The 26,784-nt window shown below is 42.8% G+C and overlaps 1 long non-coding RNA gene and 1 pseudogene across 2 annotated transcripts in view; one reads left to right on the plus strand and one right to left on the minus strand.

The window, feature by feature from the left end:
* Nucleotides 1-26,784, plus strand: part of LOC309637539 — an 84,352-nt gene that overhangs the window by 12,781 nt on the left and 44,787 nt on the right. The window contains exon 3 of the long non-coding RNA XR_014250620.1: nucleotides 9,710-9,779. This is a non-coding gene — a long non-coding RNA (uncharacterized lncRNA). The remainder of the gene's footprint in view (nucleotides 1-9,709; nucleotides 9,780-26,784) is intronic.
* The window catches only part of LOC309638150 (cadherin-related family member 3-like), a 44,266-nt pseudogene continuing 40,125 nt past the window's right edge, over nucleotides 22,644-26,784 (minus strand). The window contains exon 15 of the transcript in view: nucleotides 22,644-24,441. The product of the transcript in view is annotated as a cadherin-related family member 3-like (transcript). The remainder of the gene's footprint in view (nucleotides 24,442-26,784) is intronic.

Raw genomic sequence — 26,784 nt, forward strand, 5'->3', positions numbered from 1 at the left:
GAGTGCACAGTGGCTGTCTGTATAATGCCTGGGGTTCTGATTTCAAGAGCCTTGGAAGGGTCTCTAGGTCACCTGCTTCCCCAACTAATTTGCTCATGTTTGAATCCCTTTAGGTGGAGAATTGGCTTTTATTCCACTATCATAGGTCAGGCTTAACCACAAATATCTAGGAGGGGTAGCAATTTACTTAAATTTACACTAAGGTAGAAAAGATCCATATCAGAGTCTAGCAGATTCTGAAGGGCTAGAAGGGAGACAGAAAACATAATGACTCATTAAGCATTTTTTTAGCAACAACTACCTGCTGGGTTTGCGCTGGTCCTGGGAGACGGAGGCCAGAAAAGGCTATGGACATTAAACGTGTTCCTCTCTCTCCTGGGTCACTCCTGCTTCTCATCCTTGCTGCCTTCTTGGCTTGGTGCACTTCTTAGGTAACGTAGGCACTCAGATTCTGCAGTACAGACTCCAACACTTCAACTCCTACAGCAGAATCCTCCCTAGAACGTGCCAGTCTTAGCCCCATGCTCAGATGTAAGACACTGCTATTTCTTTGTTTTAATCAAACTCAGTTTAAATCAGTTTCCAAGCCTGACCCCCTCCAGGCTGGGTAGAACTTCCATCTCCATCACCATTGAGCATTTACCTCTCTGGGAGTCACTTTAGAATCCAGGAGATTTTCGTGGTACCCAGGAGATAGAGAAAGGGCACCAAACTTCCCATCCCCATGGCCCTCACCAGCCTCCTCATGGGCCATGCTGGCAGCGGTCCCTCCCACTCTCGGAAGCGCTCAGCTTCTGTGGGAACACAACTCCTATGAAAGCGGAGAGCCTGGGTTTCTTCAGTCCGGCCACCCCATTGATGTCTGGCTGCCCTGGGAGGTACTGCCACTCTGCAATGTAAGCATCCTGACATTTCTCACCCTCCGACTCTGGTCTCTTCTTGAGTCCAGACAGCTTCTTCTATCCCAGGGCTCTGCAAACATTTTCTGCAAAGGGCCAGACAGTAAATACTTTAGGCTTCACAGGCCATGCCACCTCGGTCACAACCACTCAGCTCTGTTGTAGCGCTAAAGCAGCCCTAGACAAGGCATAAATGGATGAAGGGGCCTTCGTCCCCATGACCCTTTACTTATGGACTCACAAATTTCATTTTCACAAAATGTTCATATGTCACAAAATTTTATTCTTCATTTGATTTTTTTAGACTGGATTTTGAGAAACCATTCTTAGTGTTCAGGACACTGAAAAAAAACAGACAGCGGGCCAGCTTTGGCACACGACAAGTTACTGGCCAATCCCTGCTCCGGCCTCTTGTCCTCAAAGAAACTTAATCTCTTCAGTGAGTGTGGACTTTTGGAAAACAAAAGCCATTTATTGCTTCATTCATTTGTTTAGCAAAGCTTTGTAGGGTGACCAACCATCCCAGATTGCCTGGAATTGAGCAGGTTCTCAGGACGTGGCATTTTCAGAACTACAACTTGGAAAATTCCGGGCCAACGAGGACAGTTGATCACCCAACCTATTAAATGCCAGGCAATGACGTTTCCAGAGTGCAGAAAACCAAGTCTTTGTCTTTATGAGGCTGGGATGCTCTTCAGGAAGACAGGTGCCTCCGCCCACAACTCCTGTTCTTGGCTTTGTGTCCACACTGTCCCCCACCCCAGGGCAGACGATGCAAAAAGGCCTGTGAAAGGAGACCAAGGGAAAATGCTTGGGGAAAAAGCCCAAATTATCCATTCAACAGATTTTCCTAAACACAGCGAAGTAGATAGTGTTAAAAAACAAAATTCAACTGAGTAAATTTTCAGGATCTCACTGACTTTATTCAGTGATTCATAAGTCAAGCAGCAGCCAATCTAGTAGAGAGAAAGGCAAGAGATTTTACAGGCAGAAGGGAGCGGGAACAGGGAAGTTATACTAGGCAGAAAGTAGACAGGTTATGGCAAGGTTACTTTCCCTTAGGGGATGGTGGGGGTCTATCAGGCACATGACCTAACTGAAGCTGATTGGGCAATTCCTGATTGGCTGGTTTAAGATTCCATTTCTGAGAGAGCTGAAACTGAATTAAGTCTTGATTTGGTGAGTGGGAGACTCAGCACAAGTAACTCCATTTTGGGCCTCTTGTCTTTAACAGTAGTGTTGGTTCCAAGGCTCAAAGAAAGAGTGGAAAGAGTAGACAGGGGAAGGTTCTCTCTAATGCAATGTGAGTGAACCAACACCTAACCACACCCCTACCCATGTTGCAGGACGAAACTCAGGCTGGGCCATCTAGGCCTAGGAAGCCGAGCAAGGCCTCCCAGAGTAGCTCAAACCTCTTTCACACCTAGAGACTCCTCTTGTACTAGAAAATGGAAACATCCCAAAACCACATTATAAAAATTGTGGGCTATCTTACTTGTTCAATCCTATTGGTCCAACCCTGTGCTGTATTTAGACACTCAATTGGACTTCATGAGAAAAGTCTAAACTTGAGGCCCTTTGGAAATGTGAGGTCCAGGCAAAAAAGCTCTCCTCTTCTCCCTCATCCACACCCCCAAACCCATTTTCCTCCATGATAGGGTTTGGTAAAGTAATACAGCCTCACCGGAGCCCCTGTGAGGCTGTTCAGACCCTTTACTTAATTAGGAAAGTTCCCCACTCTGGGACCACGTGCCAGAGTGGTGAGTGATGCACAGACTGGATCTCCCTATTGGGCCCCCTTTGTCAGGCAGCTTTGTGCAGTGCACAACCTGTGCCACCATACAAAGCCACCCTGAGACAACTGTCTGACCCTTCAGGAAAGAAATCAGACCATTTGTCCGAAGTTGAAGGGATAAAAGAGAGGGTGAATCAGTTGCATCAGACATCTTCGGCCCCATTGTGCAGCACGTTCAGGGTAACTGAGATCCAGACTACTTGTCTCTGACTCCAGAGCAGTAACTTGCTCCTTAAGGAAGTGATTTCTGTCTTCCAATCACTTGTGTTTTTGACAACTGGCTGTTTCTTGCCTATTGTGTCTCCCTGTAGTTCTACTTGCAGAATGTGCCCGCAAAGGATGGGCTGAAGCATGGGCTGGGAAAGCTTTGAAAGCCAGCCAGGTGGAAACTTGAAGACAAAAGGTCTTCAAGCAGATATTATTTGCAGTCTTGGGTTAAGCAGCTGCTGGGGGCGGGGGAGGACAATAAGAAGTGAACCCTAAATTAAGCTTCAAAGGGGGGGCTTCTTTAGCTTGGCGGGGGGCGGGGTGGGAAAGGAGGCCCTAGGACAAGGGCTTTTATACATCCACCACTCCCCTCCCCCAGCTGAGAATTGTTAATCAGGTACGGGTGGTAAAGTCCCCTATATGCATGGCCTGACAACACTGCCTGACAGCTGGTAGTCAGGTTGCCATGTCAACAGGAAGAGACCCTATTGGGGTTTTTATTTACTCATCACCAAGTTCTCTGTCTAAGTAGCTCCTAGCTATGGGAGAAGCTAAGTAAGCTGATCTCTGACTCGCAGACTGTTTTCCTAGGCAATGGAATTATTCTGACCCCAGTGGGGAAGACTGGGGTCCTGTAAAGGCACCCAGAGTATGGGAAGGAGGGGTGGGAGAGTGAGAGGGATGGAACCTTCCCATGAAGCCTCCTGTTTGACTGACAGGGAGATTCACATTTATGGGGTGTCTATCATGTGACTGAAATTCTGCTAGAAGCTACACAGATTCGATTTTATTTCATTCTCACAGCTATCATCTAGGATTGCTATTAGTGTTCCCATTTTACAGATGAGTAAAGAGAGGCTAAAGGGCCAAACAGCAGAGCAATGTTTAACTGAGGATAGGTCGACAAGATGGACTATTATGCAGCCATTTAAAAATCATCTTTTTGAAGATATATCTTGACACATTCTCAAAAGTATATAGCATGTTCATATGATAAAATATACATGATGAACAAATATCCATAGGAAAAAAGTATGGATAATAATATTGTGGAAATCACCAAAAACCACCCAACTGAGAGCAGGCAAAGACTATGTATTCAGAGCTTGCTACACAAGGGAGTTGGCCACCATCACTTGCATGTGGCAGAGACTGAAAGGCAGGCAGAGGAATGAAAAAGCTTTGTAGTAGAAAAAAAGAGAGGCTTCAGGCGTGACCAGATAGGAGGCTGTTGGCACGGGGAAGCTGGAGAAGGGCTGTCTAGGAGTGGGGCGTCCTGTGTGATTTGTTAGGGGAGCATATTTGGCTTTCTCTGATTGGTCCTAAGATCCAACTATATGCTGCCTACAAGAGATGCACTTTAAATATAAAGACACAAATAGGTTAACATAGATGGAAAAATATATTCAATGCTAACAATAGCATAAAAAGGCTAGAGTAGCCATATTAATAAAAGATGAAAAAGACTTCAAGATAAAGAATATTAAAAAAAAAAAAGATAAAGAATATTACCAAAGAGGTATGCTTCATAATGATCAAAGGAATTTGATTTATTCAATTCATCAGGAAGACATAATAATCATAAATCTATTAACACAAGAACTTCATAATAAATGAAGCAAAAAGAATGCCAGATTCCCAGCATGTACAGTTTTTCTGTGGCCTCGGTGTGAGCTGAGTATATTTCCCTACACCTTGACTTTGGCCATATGACTTGCTTTGCCCAGTGGCATGAAAGTGGAAGAGGCAATGTGCCAAATCCAACCCCAGACATGAAGAGGCATAGCAGACTTCTGCTTACTTTCTTGTGTGTCTGCATTACCCAGGCGAGGAAAGTGCCCCAGCCGGCCCACTGGTCCTAATATGATGACAGACACATAATGAAGAATTACCTGACTGACCAGCAGAATTGCAGCTTAGACCCACCCAGCCTAACCCAGAATTAGGGAGTATTATAAACAACTTTATGTCAACAAATACGGCAACTAGATTTAGGGACAGCCCCCTCCAAAAGATAACAGATTCCTATTGTCTAGGACATTGAAACTGTCTACTGCAAAGAGGGATGTTTATGGAGAACACTGAGAGACATCACCAAGGTTTCTCAGAACAATGTTTTTATATACGAATCCCAATTCAGGAGACCCTCTAAATTGGCCACACTGTGCTGGCTCAGGAAAAGTGAGAAAAAGGACGGACTATAAGCAAGTTTCCAAGTGAGTTAGGTGCTTCTTTTCTTTCCGAAAATTAAATACAGCTGCAGGAGTCCCTTCATTGTAAGTGGGGTGATCAGTGACAGTCCATCCATAAAGTGCAATCATCCAACCTCTAGATAACATATTTGGATGACCTTGCAAGGTTCTGGCGACATAAACAAAAAGGTTAGAGTGCCATGGAACTTACAATATTCATGAGAAGTTGTATTTATTTTGCAACAATAAAAATACAGTCCATTGACTGCATTGCTACTACATATCAAGTGTGATGCTAAAAAATTTTCTAAACATTGGCTTGAAAGAAACCCTATGAAGTTGATAGCATAAACTCCACTTTATAAGCCAGGAAACTTAGGGTAATATGTCCAAAGTCACATCATGATTTAGGCCAGATGATATGTCAGTGGTTTAGAACACAGAGTCTGCAGCCAGCCCCGGAATTGAATTCCAGCCCCGGAATTGAATTCCAGCCCCACCCTTTCGTAGCCTGGGGAAATCTCGGGCAAGTTACTCAATGTGTCAGCGCTTCATCTTCTTTATGTGTAAATGGAAATAAGAATGGACCCCGTTCGGGCCCAGCCTGGCCGAGGCTCTCTGCCTCGGCAGGGGTGCGTTCTTTTTTCCCTTTGGGTTCCCTTTGGAGGACATGCAAGTCTTAAAACGACCTTGATTAGTGAAGGCAGGTGAAATGGATCAGAGTAATCACTACCCACAGTTTCAGAGGCATAAGGTGTGCAGACATCATTACCATTTCACAGATAAGGAAACAGAGGCTTGGTGGGATGTGTGACTAGGCCAGGGTTAGTCTGGGGTGCACTGGGGATTTGAACACTGGTTGCCTGACTTCACCTCGAGCGAAGAAACTAAGGGTGAACTGGAGGCATCGCCAGCTTTTCTTCACCAGACCATTCTGCTCCGGGGTCTAGGAAAAGGCCTCCTGATTAAAAATATTCAGCAAGGAAATGTATTGGCTCAAAAACGAAATAGACTCGGGGTTTATCTAGATATTCTGAACTCCTAATGGAATAAAAGAAAAACCAAATTGCCAGTCTCTTTTCTTTGCTTCTTCCTGTGTATCAGAATCCTGTTCCTTTTTTATTGGAGTACAGTTGATTTACAATGTTGTGTTAGTTTCAGGCATACAGCAAAGTGATTCAGTTCTACATATACATGTATCCACTCTTTTTTAGATCAGAACCCTGTTCTTCATCCAAAGTTGGAGTGGATGCTTTTGGTACCTGCCCCCCTCCGCACTCATCTCTATACACAGAAAGATCCTGACTAGGAGGGTCTGCAGTCTCTGCCTGACGGTTTTGAAACCGGAGCTGAGATAATGAAACCGGAGCTGAGATCAACACAGCACAAGCTTTATTCAGTGGCCAAAGAATGGAGAAGTGGGAACTAAGTTCACAGATCACCTTCTCACCACTTGGGGAGAGGGATTTAATTTTAAAGAGTAAAAACAAAGGGAGGAGGAGTGAGGCTAATGACGGGGAGGCATGTGCATTAGTCTACTGGAGAAGGGCCAGGGCTTTTTTCTAGGGAGTGGAGTGCCACCCCCTTTTTATCCTCTTTTGGTCCTTAATGTCCGGTCAGGGCCACCGGTAGGTGTGTCATTTAACATGCTAATACAGTAAAATCAGCATAATGAGACTCTGTTGGAGAGTCGTTGCCATCTTGGTCCCAGCTGGTTCCATCTGGGTTTTTTGTTTGTAGCTTCCTTTCTTATCTCTGGACCCTTTAACGTAAAGATTTATGTTAACTCCTGCTAAAGGTGGGGTTTGGTGGGTTTTGAGCCAAGACCTGGAGCAGCTCTGGCAACACACCTCCCCTTCAGATTCAAAAGGGAATTTAGATAAAATGTTGATGAAACATGGTGAGACTTGAGCTTGAGTTTCATCTTGATTTGTGTTCCCCAGAAGCAGACCCTGCGACAGAGATTTGAGTGCAAGTAGTTGAGGTGGGAAGTAGTCCCACGAATGTGGGTGCGGGAGTCGGGGAAGTGAGACAGGGAACGGGAGGCAGCCAGGGAGGGGTGTTATCAAGCAGATCTCACTGTGGACAGTGGAGCTCAGAGCTGCTGGGGAACCATAGGACACTGTCACATGCGCCTTGGTCATCCCAGCTGCGCGGTGAGGAAGCTGGAGGGTTCACCCACAGGCTCCCTGTCCGGCACTGATTGAGAACCGCTCCTGAGAGCATTAGCTTGACGGTGCTGTTGGCTTGCTCAGGGCCAAGCGTGCTCCTACAGCCAGGAAAAAACCGTCAGGCAGAGACTGCAGACACTCCTAGTCAAGATCTTTCTGTGTGCAGAGATGAGTGCGGAGGCGGGCAGGTACCCAGAGCATCAATTCCAACTTTGGATGAAGAACAGGGTTCTGATCTAAAAATGAGTGGATACATGTATATGCAGAACTGATTCACTTTGCTGTACACCTGAAACTAACACAACATTGTAAATCAACTGTACTCCAATAAAAAAGGAACAGGATTCTGATACACAGGAAGAAGCAAAGAAAAGAGACTGGCAATTTGGTTTTTCTTTTATTCCATTAGGAGTTCAGAATATCTAGATAAACCCCGAGTCTATTTCGTTTTTGAGCCAATACATTTCCTTGCTGAATATTTTTAATCAGGAGGCCTTTTCCTAGACCCCGGAGCAGAATGGTCTGGTGAAGAAAAGCTGGCGATGCCTCCAGTTCACCCTTAGTTTCTTCGCTCGAAGTGAAGTCAGGCAACCAGTGTTCAAATCCCCAGTGCACCCCAGACTAACCCTGGCCTAGTCACACATCCCACCAAGCCTCATTTTCCTTATCTGTGAAATGGTTATCATGTCTGCACACCTTATGCCTCTGAAACTGTGGGTAATGATTACTCTGATCCATTTCACCTGCCTTCACTAATCAAGGTCGTTTTAAGACTTGCATGTCCTCCAAGCTGCACGGAGCCTAAACAATAAGATGTTTGCCTGAGTTGTTTTCCAGAAACTTGGAATCAGCTGTGTCTAGTTGTAGCTGAGCTGGTTAAGACTGAATAGGAGCACTGACCCTCCAACTGGGCATGCACCTGTGTCCACTCCGTGACCTTTTGACATCAGAGGGCTAAAAGCTCCACCCTCAGATCGTGCTAAGCCCCGGGCATTGCCCGTGCAGAGGCCTGTAGCCTCGTTACGCCTGCGCAGAAGGAGGATTCCTGCACCTTTTTCCAATCACCTTTCCCCACGCCCCGCATGTCCCCCACGCCTCAGCCCGCCCTGCTGCTTTGTTCCTCGTCCTATAAATACAACCCTCCCAGCAGCCCCTTGTCTTCCGGGGGGGTGGGTTTGAGGTTTGTTCTGTGGTCCCCACGGTTGGTCTCCTTGCGGAAAAAAAACTTCTCTTTGCTACAAACCTCTGCGTTTCAGTATTTTGGCTTGCTGAGCGTCAGGTAAGACGAACCTAGTTCAGTAGGACCTCTCTCTGAGTGCAACATTTTTTCATAAGCCTCTACGTGTGCCACATATCCTTTGGTACAGCTAGGAACTGAAAGATAACGCAGATAAGGCCTTAGTTTGCAAAGCTCTTACTATCTAACAGAGAAAACAAGTAAACCAGGGATTTTAATACAATGGAAATGGTGTTCTAGAAGAGGCAATCGCCTAAGGCTAAGAGAACAGAAAGAAATGGGGTGGGAGAGAAAGAGCAAGTCTGAAGGAGGTGACACAAGCTTGATCTTCGTGGCGGCCATGCAAACGACCCTTGCAGACAGACCTCTGCTCCAGGGAGGGTAGCTGTCTGAGGGCTGCAGCCGCCGCTGCTCTGCACTTAGACCAAGGCCACGCTCCGCGGGCTGACTTTGGCTCAAGGACTCCTCAGTGACTGCTGAACCTTTCTTAGATGGGGTAGTGGGGTAGCAGTCCACATGCTTCCACTCAGCCTTCTCTCCTTGTCTCCTTGCTTTCCAGTCAGGCGGCTTTCCCAGCCTTTTCCAGCTCCCTCCCAAACTCTTTGCATTCAGGTATTTCTCCTTAAAAAATTCTTTAGTGTTTAATTCTATCTTGGCATCTGCTTCTTGGAGGAGCCAGACTCATTGTCCGGAAGGATAAATAGGAGTAGCTTGGCAAAGAAAGTCAGAGGAAACGGTGGGAGCACAGGCAAGGAGGCAGAAGAAGCTACAAGTACAAGAAATGGAGCCTCATACAGTACCTGACCGGGAAGGAAGGGCGGGCATGGAGTGGGAAATGTGTTCCCGAGCTAAATGGTACATTAGATGGGGAAAGTGATCAGGGTCAGATCATCAAGGACCTGTTAGGGCAGCGGTCCCCAACCTTCTTGGCACCAGGGACTGGTTTCGTGGGAGACAATGTTTCCACAGACCGGGGTTGGGGGTGGAATGGTTCAGGAGGTAATACGAGTGATGGGGGGTGATGGGGGACAGCAGAGGAAGCTTCGCTCACTGGCCCGCTGCTCACCTCCTGCTGTGCAGCCGCTCCGAGGCCCAGGGTTTGGGGACCCCTGTGTTAGGCGATTTAGAAACCTGGCCAGGTACAATGCAAGGGATGGACTGTCGAGTTGTAGGAAAGAGTTACAAAATCAGGTGTGCCTTCCCCGCAGGCAGCAAGGGAAGATGGACTGCCGGAGAGCCGGACTGGGAGGTCAGATAGAAGACCCTGCAGTGATGCAGGTGAGTAGTCACCAGGGCCTCACCTGGGGAGGGTAAAGTGATGGAGAAGAGAGAAAAGATAGATGCAAGTGATATGCACAAGGTGAAATTGTTACAACTTGATATTCTTGGACTCTGGTGAATATGGAGGGTGGCTGAAAGTAAGGAGCTGAGGAAAATACCCAGGTTTCTAGGGGGAGCAGCCTATTATATAGAAGCCTAACAGTTCACTGGAAACAAACTGGCCAAGAAGCACACACCTGTGTTCATTAAGCTCCATGACGTTCACAACTTGCAATTCACGTGAAATTTAAAAACAAGCAAATAAGTTGTCCTTCCCCAAAAGAAACCGCCCAAACCCTCAAAAGCCACTGAAATCATCTCTTGTGACACACGTTGCTAGAAATGTGGTTTCGTCAAATCAATAATCTGGCCAACCAGTCATGTAATGAAGAGTGCCCGTGGCGTTGGAGGTACATAGAGCCCAGGTGGAGCTATGCCTCAACCATAAGAGGGAGGTGAAGGTTAAGGAGTCCTTGGTATACAGGTAGAAATTGAAGTCAGGAGGCTTTAAGTGGGTAAGCCTGCTCCGGAAAGGAAGAGCCGGAGGCCAATTTATGAGTTCTCTTGCTGCTGTAGCAAAGTACCACGATCATGGTGGCTTAAAGCAACATAAATTTATAACTATTAGTTCTTGAGGTCAGAAGTCCAAAATGGGCCTGACAGGGTTAAAATCAGGGTGTGGGCAGAGCTACATTACTTCTAGAAGCTCTAGGGGAAAATCTGTCTGTCCCTTGCCTTTTCTGGCTTCTAGAACCTGCCTGATCCCTTAGCTCATGGCTGCTTCCCAGCAGTGGACTGACTAATCTCTCTTTTTTTTTTTTATGGTCATCATAGTTTGTTCTTTGACTCTGACCTTCTTGCCTCCCTCTTTGACTTATAAGGACCTTTGTGATTACATTGGGCCCACTCAAATAATCCAGGAAAATCTCCCCATCTCAAGATCCTTAAATCACATCTGCAAAGACCCTTTTGCCATTAAGTAACGTATTCCAGGCTCTGAGGATTAGGATGTGGGTATCTTTGGAGACCATTATTCTGCCCTTCTGCAGCCAGGGACTAAATCCCGGTAAAACAAGACTATTTATGGAACAGACAAGCCTTGGAACAAGATGGATAAGGAATTAAGGGTGGGGATAACTTCCAGGCAGCCAGTTATCAGTGATACTTTCAACTCCAAGATATCTCAGCTGTAGTTAAAGTTGCTGTGTTAGAAAGGTTTTGGGTTTCTCTCCCTCTCTCTCTCTTTTCCTGCCTGTGATCTGCTTTACCAACTCATTAAAAAGCTGAGACGGAGTGAGAGAGTGGCATGGACATATATACACTACCAAATGTAAAACAGATAGCTAGTGGGAAGCAGCCACATAGCACAGGGAGATCAGCTCAGTGCTTTGTGACCACCCAGAGGGGTGGGATAGGGAGGGTGGGAGGGAGACGCAAGAGGGAGGGGATATGGGGATATATATATACATATAGCTGATTCACTTTATTGTACAGCAGAAACTAACAACATTTAAAACAATTATAATCCGATAAAGATGGAAAAAAATATCACCCTGGTGAGAGAAGGAAAAAAAAAAAAAGAACAATATCTTTCTCCTTCCCTCTACCCTGTATATGTGTGGGGATAGGGGTGGAGACTAGGGTCCATGAGAAATTTATTTCACTTCATTTCACCTTTATTTCCTTCTTTTTACGGTTCCAGCTGAAATGGACCTTACCAATATTCCTCATCCTTATGTTTTACCCACGTCCTTTTCAGGATCTTCTCTCGGTAGTCAGTAAAGCATCCAGCCAGGGTCTGTGAAAGCACAGCATCACAGCAATGCCAAGGACACTATGATGGTGATAAATGAACTTAAACTCAAAAGAAATCTGGGACCCTCCAAGGAGAACAGATGAAAAATCACCTTTTTCCAGTGTGATTTATCTAAAGTCATTTATGAAAAGACTTAGCAAGGCAAACAGGCCACATCAGAGGTGCATATCTCTCAGGGAAATTCAACCACCAAAGAGGACAAGATCGTTTCTGTACAGCAAGGCCCTTAAATGCAAGCCAACTGCTTCATCTGGAGCTCAACATGAGAGGGGGGGAAAAATGACTTTGTAGCTTTTTAAACTGAGAGAGTATTGAGTATACACAAAGTCGTGGTTTTTTTGACACTTTATTGATGATTTAAAAGATTTTCAAGGGTAATTTTGACTCTACACAATTTTTGCCTTATGTGCTGACTTTACACCCTAACTCCCACATAAGACATTACTCCACTCTTAAGTCTTTTAGCTCCTGAGGCCTCAAGATTCATTCATATTATATGAGTTTCTCAAAAGGCTCTGATTCTTTTTTTTTTTTTTTACAAAGACATTTTTGAAGCATGATTTATACTTTTTTTTTTAAACATCTTTATTGAAGTATAATTGCCTTACAATGGTGTGTTAGCTTCTGCTTTATAACAAAGTGAATCAGTTATACACATACAATATGTTCCCATTTCTCTTCCCTCTTGCATCTCCCACCCTCCCTATCCCACCCCTCTAGGTGGTCACAAAGCACCGAGCTGATCTCCCTGTGCTATGCGGCTGCTTCCCACTAGCTATCTATTTTACATTTGGTAGTGTTTATATGTCCATGACACTCTCTTACCCTGTCACATCTCACCCCACCCCCTCCCCATATCCTCAAGTCCATTCTCTAGTAGGTCTGTGTCTTTATTCCCGTGTTGCCACTAGGTTCTTCATGGCCTTTTTTTTTTTTTTTTTCCTTAGATTCCGTATATATGTGTTAGCATACTGTATTTGTTTTTCTCTTTCTGACTTACTTCACTCTGTATGACAGACTCTAACTCCATCCACCTCATTACAAATACCTCCATTTCATTTCTTTTTATGGCTGAGTAATATTCCATTGTATATATGTGCCACATCTTCTTTATCCATTCATCTGTCGATGGACATTTAGGTTGCTTCCATGTCCTGGCTATTGTAAATAGAGCTGCAATGAACATTTTGGTACATGACTCTTTTTGACCTATGGTTTTCTCAGGGTATATGCCCAGTAGTGGGATTGCTGGGTCGTATGGTAGTTCTATTCGTAGTTTTTTAAGGAACCTCCATACTGTTCTCCATAGTGGCTGTATCAATTTACATTCCCACCAACAGTGCAAGAGTGTTCACTTTCCTCCACACCCTCTCCAGCATTTATTGTTTCTAGATTTTTTGATGATGGCCATTCTGACTGGTGTGAGATGATATCTCATTGTAGTTTTGATTTGCATTTCTCTAATGATTAATGATGTTGAGCATTCTTTCATGTGTCTGTAGGCCATCTGTATATCTTCTTTGGAGAAATGTCTATTTAGGTCTTCTGCCCATTTTTGGATTGGGTTGTTCGTTTTTTTGTTATTGAGCTGCATGAGCTGCTTGTAAATCTTGGAGATTAATCCTTTGTCAGTTGCTTCATTTGCAAATATTTTCTCCCATTCTGATGGTTGTCTTTTGGTCTTGTTTATGGTTTCCTTTGCTGTGCAAAAGCTTTTAAGTTTCATTAGGTCCCATTTGTTTATTTGTGTTCTTATTTCCATTTCTCTGGGAGCTGGGTCAAAAAGAATCTTGCTGTGATGTATGTCATAGAGTGTTCTGCCTATGTTTTCCTCTAAGAGTTTGATAGTGTCTGCCCTTACACTTAGGTCTTTAATCCATTTTGAGTTTATTTTTGTGCATGGTGTCAGGGAGTGTTCTAATTTCATACTTTTACATGTACCTGTCCAATTTTCCCAGCACCACTTATTGAAGAGGCTGTCTTTTCTCCACTGTATATGCTTGCCTCCTTTATCAAAGATAAGGTGACCATATGTGTGTGGGTTTATCTCTGGGCTTTCTATCCTGTTCCATTGATCTATATTTCTGTTTTTGTGCCAGTACCAAACTGTCTTGATTACTGAAGCTTTGTAATATAGTCTGAAGTCAGGGAGCCTGATTCCTCCAGCTCCATTTTTCGTTCTCAAGATTGCTTTGGCTATTCGGGGTCTTTTGTGTTTCCATACAAATTGTGAAATTTTTTGTTCTAGTTCTGTGAAAAATGCCAGTGGTAGTTTGATAGGGATTGCATTGAATCTGTAGATTGCTTTGGGTAGTAGAGTCATTTTCACAATGTTGATTCTTCCAATCCAGGAACATGGTATATCTCTCCATCTATTTGTATCATCTTTAATTTCTTTCATCAGTGTCTTATAATTTTCTGCATACAGGTCTTTTGTCTCCTTAGGTAGGTTTATTCCTAGATATTTTATTCTTTTTGTTGCAACGGTAAACGGGAGTGTTTTCTTAATTTCACTTTCAGATTTTTCGTCATTAGTGTATAGAAATGCAAGAGATTTCTGTGCATTAATTTTGTATCCTGCTACTTTACCAAATTCATTGATTAGCTCTAGGAGTTTTCTGGTAGCATCTTTAGGATTCTCTATGTATAGTATCATGTCATCTGCAAATAGTGACAGCTTTACTTCTTCTTTTCCGATTTGGATTCCTTTTATTTCTTTGTCTTCTCTGATTGCTGTGGCTAACACTTCCAAAACTATGTTGAATAATAGTGGTGAGAGTGGGCAACCTTGTCTTGTTCCTGATCTTAGTGGAAATGGTTTCAGTTTTTCACCATTGAGGACAATGTTGGCTGTGGGTTTGTCATATATGGCCTTTATTATGTTGAGGAAAGTTCCCTCTATGCCTACTTTCTGCAGGGCTTTTATCATAAATGGGTGTTGAATTTTGTCGAAAGCTTTCTCTGCATCTATTGAGATGATCATATGGTTTTTCTCCTTCAATTTGTTAATATGGTGTATCACATTGATTGATTTGCGTATGTTGAAGAATCCTTGCATTCCTGGGATAAACCCCACTTGATCATGGTGTATGATCCTTTTAATGTGCTGTTGGATTCTGTTTGCTAGTATTTTGTTGAGGATTTTTGCATCTATGTTCATCAGTGATATTGGCCTGTAGTTTTCTTTCTTTGTGCCATCTTTGTCTGGTTTTGGTATCAGGGTGATGGTGGCCTCGTAGAATGAGTTTGGGAGTGTTCCTCCCTCTGCAATATTTTGGAAGAGTTTGAGAAGGATAGGTGTTAGCTCTTCTCTAAATGTTTGATAGAATTCGCCTGTGAAGCCATCTGGTCCTGGGCTTTTGTTTGTTGGAAGGTTTTTAATCACAGTTTCAATTTCAGTGCTTGTGATTGGTCTGTTCATATTTTCTATTTCTTCCTGGTTCAGTCTCGGCAGTTTGTGCATTTCTAAGAATCTGTCCATTTCTTCCAGGTTGTCCATTTTATTGGCATAGAGTTGCTTGTAGTAATCTCTCATGATCTTTTGTATTTCTGCAGTGTCAGTGGTTACTTCTCCTTTTTCATTTCTAATTCTATTGATTTGAGTCTTCTCCCTTTTTCTCTTGATGAGTCTGGCTAATGGTTTATCAATTTTGTTTATCTTCTCAAAGAACCAGCTTTTAGTTTCATTGATTTTTGCTATCGTTTCCTTCATTTCTTTTTCATTTATTTCTGACCTAATCTTTATGATTTCTTCTGCTGGCTTTCGGGTTTTTTTGTTCTTCTTTCTCTAATTGCTTTAGGTGCAAGGTTAGGTTGTTTATTTGAGATGTTTCCTGTTTCTTGAGGTAGGCTTGTATTGCTATAAACTTCCCTCTTAGCACTGCTTTTGCTGCGTCCCGTAGGTTTTGGGTCGTCGTATCTCCATTGTCATTTGTTTCTAGGTATTTTTTGATTTCCCCTTTGATTTCTTCAGTGATCACTTCGTTATTAAGTAGTGTATTGTGTAGCCTCCATGTGTTTGTATTTTTTACAGATCTTTTCCTGTAATTGATATCTAGTCTCATAGCGTTGTGGTCAGAAAAGATACTTGATACGATTTCAATTTTCTTAAATTTACCAAGGCTTGATTTGTGACCCAAGATATGATCTATCCTGGAGAATGTTCCATGAGCACTTGAGAAAAATGTGTATTCTGTTGTTTTTGGGTGGAATGTCCTATAAATATCAAGGGGCTCTCTGATTCTAATCAAAACTGTCCCACTAAATCCTAGTGTTCATGTTTGCTTTTAGACAACACACACCTGGCTTTAAATTGTAGGAGCCTTTTCCCGTCTCGTTTTGGCTTCTTTTTTAGCATTGGGAGCTCCGGCCCCAAAGAGCTTAGGATCAGATGGGCTTTGAAGTTAATTATTAAAGCAGCAATTATACAAGTGAGAAGAGTGAAATTGGAAATGAATCCAGCCGCAGATGGCGGGGTGAGTTTGAGAGGACCGAGGGCCACAGACACAACCGAGCAATCAACCGGGGGTTTACATAACCAAATGAGAAGGACCCCCATGTGCTTTAGGAAATAACCAAATGGACCTTTCTCTGTATTATTTCCACCTTGGTATCAAGAGTGAATACAGTTCTCAAACATTGTCTGGCCGTAGGGAGAGAGATGATGACCCTAAAAGGAGGCACACCTCTGCTTCAGACTAATCTTTCAGTTCAGCACCTGGGGGACCTCAAAAAATGACTTCATTTTCTTATTTAAAAAGAGAAGAGAGTCTTCTCACAGTGTGTTCCATGGAACGCCAGTTGTGAACAGTGGTTCCATTTTGTAAAAGTGTTCTACAGTCAAATAAGTCCAGCCTTGCAAGTTTCCTTTGCCATATTCCATGTCCCCTGCATTGGCAGGCGGACTCTTAACCACTGCGCCACCAGGGAAGTCCAGAGAAGGAGTGTTTTGAAACATGCTCAGGGTTTCACGTCCCTTACCTGGAGACCACCTCCCCAGACAGAACTCTGAGACCAGTGGTTCTCGAGCAGGTAGATTGTGCCCCCTGGGAGCCATTTGACAATGTCTGAAGACACTGAGTTGTCACCACCACTGGTGGGAGCTGGGTATTGCTGACATGTAGTGGGTGAGGCCAGGGATGTTGCTAAACATCCTCCAATGCACAGGAAAGCCCCCAACGACGAAGAATTATCCAGCCCCTAATGTCAATGGTGCCACAATTGAGAAGCCCTCTCTTAGACAACGAAGGACGTTATTTGAATGGTTTGAAGGAAGGCATGAGTTTTTGCTGAAATGAGTCAAAGCAGCAGTAACTGGCTGTATCCTCTGTGGCTTGCAGGCCAAAGAAGGATTTGGGCTTGTCTATTTTGGGGAATTATTGGAATGTTCTGAGTATCTTGATTGTATCACTATCAGTGAGCACTGGCCTTAGGAAGGACAGGCATGGAAAATGGACTTAATTCCACATGCCAGCCCCAGTCTAGTGGCAGGGACCGCCATGCTGGGTTCTCCGGAAGCAGACCCTGAAACCTTGAGAGTCTGGAGTTTGAGGTGTTTATTAGGGATCAACACCTAGGAAGAGAAGGGGAAAGAAGCAGTATTGGGTAGAGGGAGAAAACAAAGCACAAAGCAAGGCTGACAAAGCATCAGCCAACTTCAGGTTGTAGATGAGCAGGGCTCTGGAGCTGGCTTTTTCCATCAGAGTTGTCCAACAGTGCCCTGGAATGGCTGGGCCGTTATGACCACCGTTCCCCACACCCCACACCCCCGCCTCAACCACCTACCTGGCTCAGTCACTAGGTGAAGGCTGCCCTGGGAAGCCTTCCAGGCAGGGGACACTCTGCAGCCGAAGCTGACCTCAAAGATGCTAGCAGCTAGAACGTCTGCTGACCATACTCCTTGCAGCTGGACAGCAAATATTTCCTTGAAAGGGAATCTGGATGCCGCAACTCCGTGTCTGCCGCAGGGTGTGTACACACTCAACAAAAAGGCGGTGCTGCAATCCATTAGCAATGTCTGTCACGGTCCATGTGCAGAACAGCAGCATCTGTGCCAGATATTTGGCAACCCTGCATTAGTAACAGGGGCAATGGGTAAGGCCTATAATTGCAATATCATGGTGATAGCCCAAAATAGACTGGATCTGGAAGAAAACCCAAAAGCATACAAGTCAAAAGGGGAATGCAACCTGCCTGCCGTGTGGTTAACTATCAAGTTGCCCAGATTGAAAATGGAAACACTCCTCTGGTTTCTGATAAGCAATCTCACCTTCCTTTGTTTATTGCATATTCACTTATTAAGTACCCACTATGGGCCATGCGTGGAGCTTGATGCTGGAACACAACAGTGGAGAGCAAGCCATAAGTAATGGATGATTTTAACCCCTACGTCATCAGGCTTGCACTTCTTGCCTGCTGGATTTGGCTTTTACCCAGTTAATTGTGCCATCAGCCCATGGGTTTCTTCAGTCTCTACAGCCTGAGCTAGGAGAGCCCAGAAGTATAATAACAGAGCCTTTGGGATTCTACCTGACCCTCTCCGCCAAGCCTCCACTAGCTTTTGACCTCGGAAGGCAGCCAAGAAGAAGGTTTATTGCCATAGTTATGTCAGTTCTTGGACTAGATGAAAACAACCCAGTTTTTTCTGGGAAGGAGAGAGTGAATGTGCTGGTAGGGAAGGGTTAGAGGATCCAGTATATTGTGTGATGATCTAGAAAGCTCGCAAAGCTAAGAACAGTCACAGTACTACTGGCTAGTAATTATTATTATAATAAATACAATTGAGGACTTTTCTCCAACACTGTGCATTAGATATTTTATTGATCATTTAATATAAATTGAATAGAGACTTTTATGTTGACTTATTCTAAAAGGATGAGTGAGAGAGAAATCAACAAATAGTCTTTGTCCTTGAGCCTTACCTACAATCAGGCAGGTTGGTGAATGTTAAGATACCTCATAACATTAAATAGGAACTGTTTAAATCTAACGTTATTTTTCACTACAATAAACACAAATTTGTTTTTGATCCAAGGAGTGTCTGGACTGGCCCTGTAACCGTGTGTACTCGTAAGCAATGTTTGCAATACCTCAAGAACACTATAAAAGTGCCAAATTTTCCTATTTAAAGACTTCCAGAGAGTTAAGATGATGAGCTAACGAAATAACATGCCGTTAATTACATTCTTAGGTAATTTTAATCCAAAAAGGATCGTTTTGCTTTTTCCAGCTGAAGGTAAATCATTTATTACAGATGAAAGAGTAATTTTGGAGCTGGATAGAATTTAAGGTAACAATGATAAGTGGAAACTATTATGCAGATGTTCTGATCCATAGCAGCTTGTTTATCAGCCCGTGAAAATATGCCCGTTTCATCCAAGGGGGCGTCTTAACGAGGGAAGAACTCACGCTTTTGAATTGTTGAGTTTAGATATCACGCTGTCAACTAGATTTCTTCTTTGCTTCAACAAAATATTTCTAATAATTATTGTTATCCCACAAAGGAAATAGCTGTCTGGTAGGTAGTGAGTACCCCGTCATGAAGATGCTTAAGCAGACCCGGGACCAAGAATGGAAATACTGCAGGGAAAACTGTTCTCACTTAGTCTCTCAGATAAGGATTTGGGAATATTCAGAAGTTATTTATTAATAAATGTTGGGCCCATCTCTTGGGCCAGGGGCTATGGAATGGAACTTTGGGTAGGACACAGCCCCGTATCTTGAAGCAAAATACAGTCCAGTATTTTTAACTCTGAGGTTCTACAACTTCTCTTAGTGCAAGTTATATCAGATCTCTTTTTTCCACCTGTTAAATATTTTCTTTGGTCTCCGTTTTTTTTGTTTTTGTTTTTGTTTTTTTTAACAACACTTACTTGTTAACTCTTTTTGAAATAGAAATATAAAAGACAGCATCCCACCTCCTTGCTGTTACATAGCAATTAGCTGTTACTATGTAACAAACCAGTGGCTTTGAACAACTCTCATTTATTGTTGTAGTTCACACGCTTGAGGGTCAGCTAAAGGTTAGGTTATCTAGGCTGGCCATAGCTGGGCAGTTCTGCTCACCTGAGCTGGACTCATGCATCTGTAGATTGGCTGGGGTTCTTGCTTGAGGCGGGGCTCAACTGGGTGGGGCAGCTCCAGGTGGTGTGTAGATAAGGCATGGAGGAAGTAATTGAAAGTCTGCCAAGATTTTCTCCCCTTCAAACCAGAAGAGAACCACAGGACCAGCACAGGAGAGCCTCATTGCATGGACCTGAAAGGGAAGATCTCACTTTTGGAGCTCAAGCTCACTGGGCACCCCCTACCCCACCAGAGATAATAGGACATTAACCAATATAGAGATGCCATGTCTCCCTGACCCCCATAGACCTGCAGAAGCACTGAGAGAGTCTGGGAGAAGGTCCTCTGTCCCTGCAACTGAGAAGCCAAGGGAAGCCCCATTGTCACAAGAGGTCTGAATGCCTGCTTCTGCTGTACCATCAGCCCACCCAGGAGAGACAGCAGTGGCTCCACCACTGCCTCAGAAAAGTCCATAGCAACTCGACCTCAGCCCCAAAGCAGACAGACAAAAATGACAAGAAGCCCAAGGGGTCCAAAAGCCTATGGGAACCAGGAACCTTGAGGAATAAAATATAAAATATTCAGAACAGACCTCTACTAAAATGGACAACTTCAACAAAAATAGATAATAAGGTGACTTAGATTCCATGAATAATGTGCACGTGTGCACCTCCCCTACACACACACACACACACCTCCCCCCCCACACACACACACCCACCCACCCCCCCTTCCTGGAACTGAAAACATGACTTTAAAACTTAAAAAGTCATCAGATGAGCTGAAACTGAGTGGTCACTGATGAGACCCAAATTAGTGACGAAGATCAAATGAAAGAAATCTCTGAAACAGCAGAGCAATAATTCAATGTGTTAGAAATCATGAGCGGAAAAGATAAGAGATTAGCTACTAAATCCTGGAGACCTAACAGGAGAATAATCAGTTTCACAAGGAGAAAAAGAGGTAGATGGAAGAGCAACAATAATTATACAAATCAAGGAAGGAAATATACGAAGCAGTAGAAAGATCTGATCCTAGTTTCAAGTTGATTTGAAAGAAAAGCCTCAGACTTCTTATAAAACTTCACAATAAGGTATTAAAAAAAGAAATGAATGTCCTAAATTCTCACCACCAGATAAATTCTACTTACATTATTAAAAAATAAAAATAACACATGTATAAGTTTAGAAAATTCAGTGGTTCATAAAACTATGAAAAGTAAAATACTTCCTTCACCCTCTGCATTTCCCGCCCCCAGAATTTCTCTAAAAAGATAATCACTATTTAGAGTTCTCTGTGATTTCTCACTGCCCCCTAAAGTTTATGCATATACCAACATATGTATTTATACAGATGCTGATTTTTATTTACGTATATTAATAAGGATTGTGTAGTTTGCCAAACTTTATCACCTAATGTATCTTCCATATCAATATATGCCTAATTATTTTTAATAGCCACATCGTACATTCCATAATAAGAATATGAACTCATTGTGATTTTCCAACTAATCCCTTATGAATGGACACTTTGATATTATTCCAGTTGTTTTTCTCTTACACACAATGCTACCATCAGCTACCATCTAAAAAATAACTTTTTGTAGATCATTTGTAAGCATATCTTCAGGGAAATTCCAATCAGTAAAACTACCAGGTGAGAGGCATCTGCACTTTTATTGATTAAAGGCCTTAAAACAATTTCGGCACACTGTAGGTACTCAAATATTTTTAAAATAAAGTAAAATAGTCATGTTGTCCACCAGAAAGAGTGTATTGATTTATATACCTCATATTAAAGATTTTCTTTTAATTTATTTCATTTATTTATTTATTTTTGGCTGCGTTGGGTCTTCATTGCTGCGCGTGGGCTTTCTCCAGTCATGATGAGCAGGGCCTACTCTTCGTTGCAGTGCGCAGGCTTCTCGTTGTGGTGGCTTCTCTTGTTGTGGAGCACGGGCTCTAGGCACGTCAGCTTCAATAGTTGTGGCACACAAGCTCAGTAGTTGTGGCTCACAGGTTCTAGAATGCAGGCTCAGTAACTGTGGCGCATGGGCTTAGCTGCTCCGCAGCATGTGGGATCTTCCTAGACCAGGGCTCGAACCCGTGTCCCCTGCATTGGCAGGTGGATCCTTAACCACTGCACCACCAGGAAAATCCTAGACTTTCAAAATTATTATAGTTTGTTGAATGATAACCCCCCAAAAAGATTTGTCTGCGTCCTAATCCTCAGAACCTTTGAAGATGACCTTATTTGAAAAAGTCTTTCCAGATGTAAGTTGAGGATCTTGAGATGAGGAGATCCACCTGGATTATCCGGTGGGCCCTGTATCCAATACCCAATGTCATTTATAAGAGTGAGGCAGAGGGAAGTTTGACAGACATCTAGAAGAGAAAACAAAGTAACGCCGAGTCAGAGCGGAGAGGGATGCAGCCACAAACCCAGGAAGGCCACGGCAGGCCCCAGAAGCTGGAAGAGGCAAGGAATGGATTTGAGAGCCTCCCGAGGGAATGTGGCCCTGCCAACCTTCAATTTTAGAATTTTAGCTTCCATCGCTTCTCGGCCTTTTGGCTAAGATCAAGTATAGAATTTTAGCTTCCAGAACTGTGAGAGAATAAATTTCTCTTGTTTCAAGCCACAGTTTATTGGCGATTTGTTATGGCAGCCTCAGCAAACTAATACAATCCTTATTAAACTGGAGGAGAAAAGAACATCTAGAGTTTGGAGGCAAATGGATTCTGACCTAATAGAGAGGTCAGATTCCAGAGCCGTGCCCCTGAAAGCAGCCCTCTTTAGCTGCCTCCCAAACAACTCCTTTACTGCTGTCACCAGCTCGGACTTTCTTCCTCGGCCATGTCTGAAACTGAGACCCAAAACAGCTCAACGGAAGAAAGTAAACACTCAAGTAAACACTCAACAGAAGAGAGTAAACACTCAACACTCAAGAAAGTAAACACCAATTTTTCTTGATTTGGCACAGATTAAGTACTAATTGATCCAATCCAGACTTTGAAAAGGAAGTTTATAAAAGCTTTTTTTTTTTTTCTCAAAAGCTCAGATGATGGCAGATGGAGACTCACATATCTACATCCATCTTAGCATAACTGATCCAGTGAGAGCCTTGCTGGAGAGGGGAGAGCATTTTCGCAGAGAATCCTTGGTCTCTCCCCTAGTGAAGAATTATCCTGCCATCTGGAACAAGGCAGTATATTCCTTTCACAGAAGTTGTGAAGCTAATTATCAACCAATTCCAACATAGACTGGCCTAGAAACATGCAGTGACCGTCTCTGTATTCCAAGTCACTGCTCTCTGAGCAGCCAATTTTGACTTAATGAAACTAATCCTATTTTACTCTTAAATAGTGCTTGCAGTTCAAAAAGTGCCGCCAAGTGTAGAATCTCAACCGTTTTATGCTGTTTCTCACAACAGAACTATGAGATAGAAATGGGGCAGGAATGACAGTGTACATTTTCCAGAAGAAGAAAAGTGAATTTCTGAGAGGCGGTATGACTTGTCCAAGCTCCAAACTTCAAATCCACCGATGTCCTCCACACCAGCACCTCCTGAGGATCGACCCATGTGAGCTACATACATAAAGTAGGAGCCTGTTTATTTTCAGGTGCTCTCATGTTGGGAAGTGAGGTGTTCCTGGACTGAAAAGAAATCTGTGTGTACACGTGCAAAGGGGCATAAATATCAAGGCTGATATTTCTGACCATCCAAGTCCCCATTATCCTCTGACTCAAATATATTTTAGTTCTTTGCTCATGGTCAGTTTTACTTTGAATAAGATTTGTTTTAAAAAAATTATCCCAGCTTGAACTCTATTTGGGGTTAAGTGTGGATTTACCCTCTACCATCAACAATCCTTCTGGTCTCTGCTATTGTGTCTTCTACAACCAAGGATGATCATCAGAGAGCTCCTAGGTATTTAAGAACTACTAGTCTAAGTACATAGCTCTCAAAAGACTGGATGCCCACGTTTCTTTGGCAATTCGTTAATAAGTAAAGTTTTCAGGTGGTCATTCTCCAGAGCGCTATAAAAAGAAAATTAAAAGCAAGGTCAATGGTGCTTTTTAAAAATGCTGAGAAAAATCCTACATTTTTTTATGACTTCCAAAAACCAAAAAAAGTTCTTTTCTAAAGATAATTCCCATTTCTGCTCCATGGGTCATAGGAGTAACAAGTAATGTGAATTAAAGGCAAGAGATCTGAATTCATATATTCAAAGATATTTATTCACCAAATATTCATGGAGTCCCCACTAGGTGTCAAGCATATGCTGGGGCTACAGCAGTGAGGAAAACAAAGTCTCCAGTCGTAACAAGCATGCCTTCCACTGGGCAAAGTCAGGCAAGGAGCGTGTATCAGTTGAGTCGCTAGTTTGCAGCAAAGCATATTCAGAGACTCAAGGTTGACCATACCTGCTGCCCTCAGTCAGCACTGAACTGGAAGATTACAGAAGGCTATAAACACAAACAAAGCAGCTGGCCTCACATCTACAATTTAATTTTAGATAGCCAAGGGTAAAGTGCCTGATGATAGTGACAGACACTAAAAAAGCAGTCAGAGACCCAGGAAGACACTAGCCTTGCACAGGAATTTTTAAGGATGTAGACTGCTCAGAAGGATGGGCCTCTGGGATCAAGTATATGTTTGCCCAGGACCCCTCCCGGTGCCTGGGGGCTTCTTCCACTTTCTTGCATCTGTTCTGCTATTATACTCATACACGTTCCCAGAGACCGGGGGGAGAAGGATCCAAAACACAGAGAAAGTGAATTATAATGAAGTTACAAAGCATTTATTCGTCCCACAAAGAGTCTACTGAACGTTTGCTGTATAGCCAGCCTAGTGACAAGTTGCTCATCTTCTCAAGTTTTGCTTTGTTACCAAAAGAAAAATTAGAAGCAAAACTTGAAGCAGCATGTGATTTCACATGCATTAAACATTGCCCCTTTAGCGCAAGAGAGCACTTTTGCGGTGAAGGAACAGTTCTTTCTCTTGACTGTGGTTGTGGTGATATAAATCTATATAGGTGATTAAATGTCATGGAACTGAACACAGAGACATATAAAAAAATAAGTGCATGTAAAAACTGGTCAAGTCAGAGCAAAGGCTGTAGTCTAGTTAATTGTATTGTAGAAATGTCAATGTCCAGGTTTTGGTACTGTGGTTATGAAAGATGTTGCCTTTGGGGGAAGCTAGGTGATGAGTACACAATCCTCTCTGTACCATATTTTGCAATTTCTTGGAAGCCTATAATTATTGTAAAATCAAAAGTTTAAAAAAAAGAATACACCAAGCTATTTTTTTAATTGTCCCTAAAGTGGTGTGCCTTTTACGGTGTCTGAGTTTAATCAGTCAATCCTTCATAGAAACAATAATGAAATAATAATATACGAGAAAATAAACAGGGTAAATAGGGCCTGATATAGTAAGAAGTCAACCAGTTGTTTTTTCTTAGGTGACTAGGGTATAATTAATAAATAAAATAATAATAACAATAATAGTAGTTGACTTCTTTGTTATTTACTATATGTTAGACTCTGTTTTTATATATTAATTCATTTAATCCATTCAACATCCTTGTGAGATATATACATGTTATGAGCCACATTTTAGAGATGAGGAAACTGGGGCACAGAAACGTTAAGTAACTTGCTAAGGCCACACCATGTGTAAGTGGCAGACCTAGATTTGAACCCAGGGAGTCCAGCTACAGAGCTGTAACCACTAACCACCTAGGGTAGGGGGATGCCTTCTTTCACTTTGATTAGACGCCATGAATAAAGCAATGCCTTATGCATCATATTCTGGGTTCCCCAGAACATTTGATAAATGATGGAATGTCCCAACGCAAACAGCTAACCTTATTTTTATTTTAAAACGTTTCTCTTCTCTAAGTGTCATGTGACACTTCAATGTGCTGAGTCACCTCTCAAAAATCCATTAATTGAAAGGTGATTCTTCTTCCAGGGCCCCTGGGCTAGGGTGGACAATGCACTTCCCTCACAGACCTGTCCCTCCACCAAAAAAATCTACACCGTTACTCAATAGTGCACACTGGAACTTGAAAACTGATTGCTGAGTCACACATCAAACATCCAGGTTCAAAATAAAGCCAAGTGCATGGGTCTAAACACACAAGTAGCTGTCCTCAGTATTGAGAAAACCAAAGGCAATGAGGGTCAGTCAAACGTTAAAGGGGCAAAAAGGGATTGCAGTTGCTTGTTGTCTTTGTTAGACCACGTACACTTGTTTTTGGTTTTGTTTTGTAGAAGGGAGCAGTCTAGGGCCCAGTGTTTGTTAATGCACTGGTTTTTACCAGGCCATTGGCAGGAAAGGTCATGACTTGTGTAAGGGGAGTGTTCCCATGTCAGACTTTTAATCCTGACTCTTTCCTCTCACTGGGGAAGTTATGATTCTGGGGAAGTTACCTTGTGTCTTTGTGCCACGGTTTCTCATTTGTAAAATGAGGGTAATAATAGTAGTCACTACCTCATTAAATAGCAGTGAGAATGAACAATTCATATAAAAGCATTTTTAACCATACTAAGAATTCAACAAATGTTTGCTAGGATTTGATATTAGAAATGCCCTAAAAACATCTTGTAATCAGTCTACAAATGCATCAATATAAAATCTTTGTGTGCAAGGAATAATATTAAAATTAAATAGTTTATATAACAACATGAATAGCCAGAAGGTAGAAGCAATCCATATGCCCATTGCTGGATGAATGGATAAATGAGATCTATACATACAATGGAATATTATTTAGCCTTAAGGAAGGAAATTCTCAAACATGCTACAACATGGATGGACCTTGAAGATGTTATGCTTAGTGAATAAAGCCATCACAAAGGACAAATACTGTATGATTCCACTTATAGGAGGTGGCTAGAATAGTCATTCATAGAGACAGAAAGGAGAATGGTGATCGTCAGGGCCTGGGTGGGAGGAAGGAATGCAGAGTTAGTGTTTAATGAATTCAGTTGGGAAAGATGAAAAAGTTCTGGAGGTGAATGGTGATGATGGTTGCACAGCAATGTGAATGTACTTAATACCACAGAAATGTACATTTA

Source organism: Balaenoptera physalus (assembly GCF_965194825.1).
Source record: "Balaenoptera physalus genome assembly, chromosome: 11".
Classification (NCBI taxonomy): Eukaryota; Metazoa; Chordata; class Mammalia; order Artiodactyla; family Balaenopteridae; genus Balaenoptera; species Balaenoptera physalus.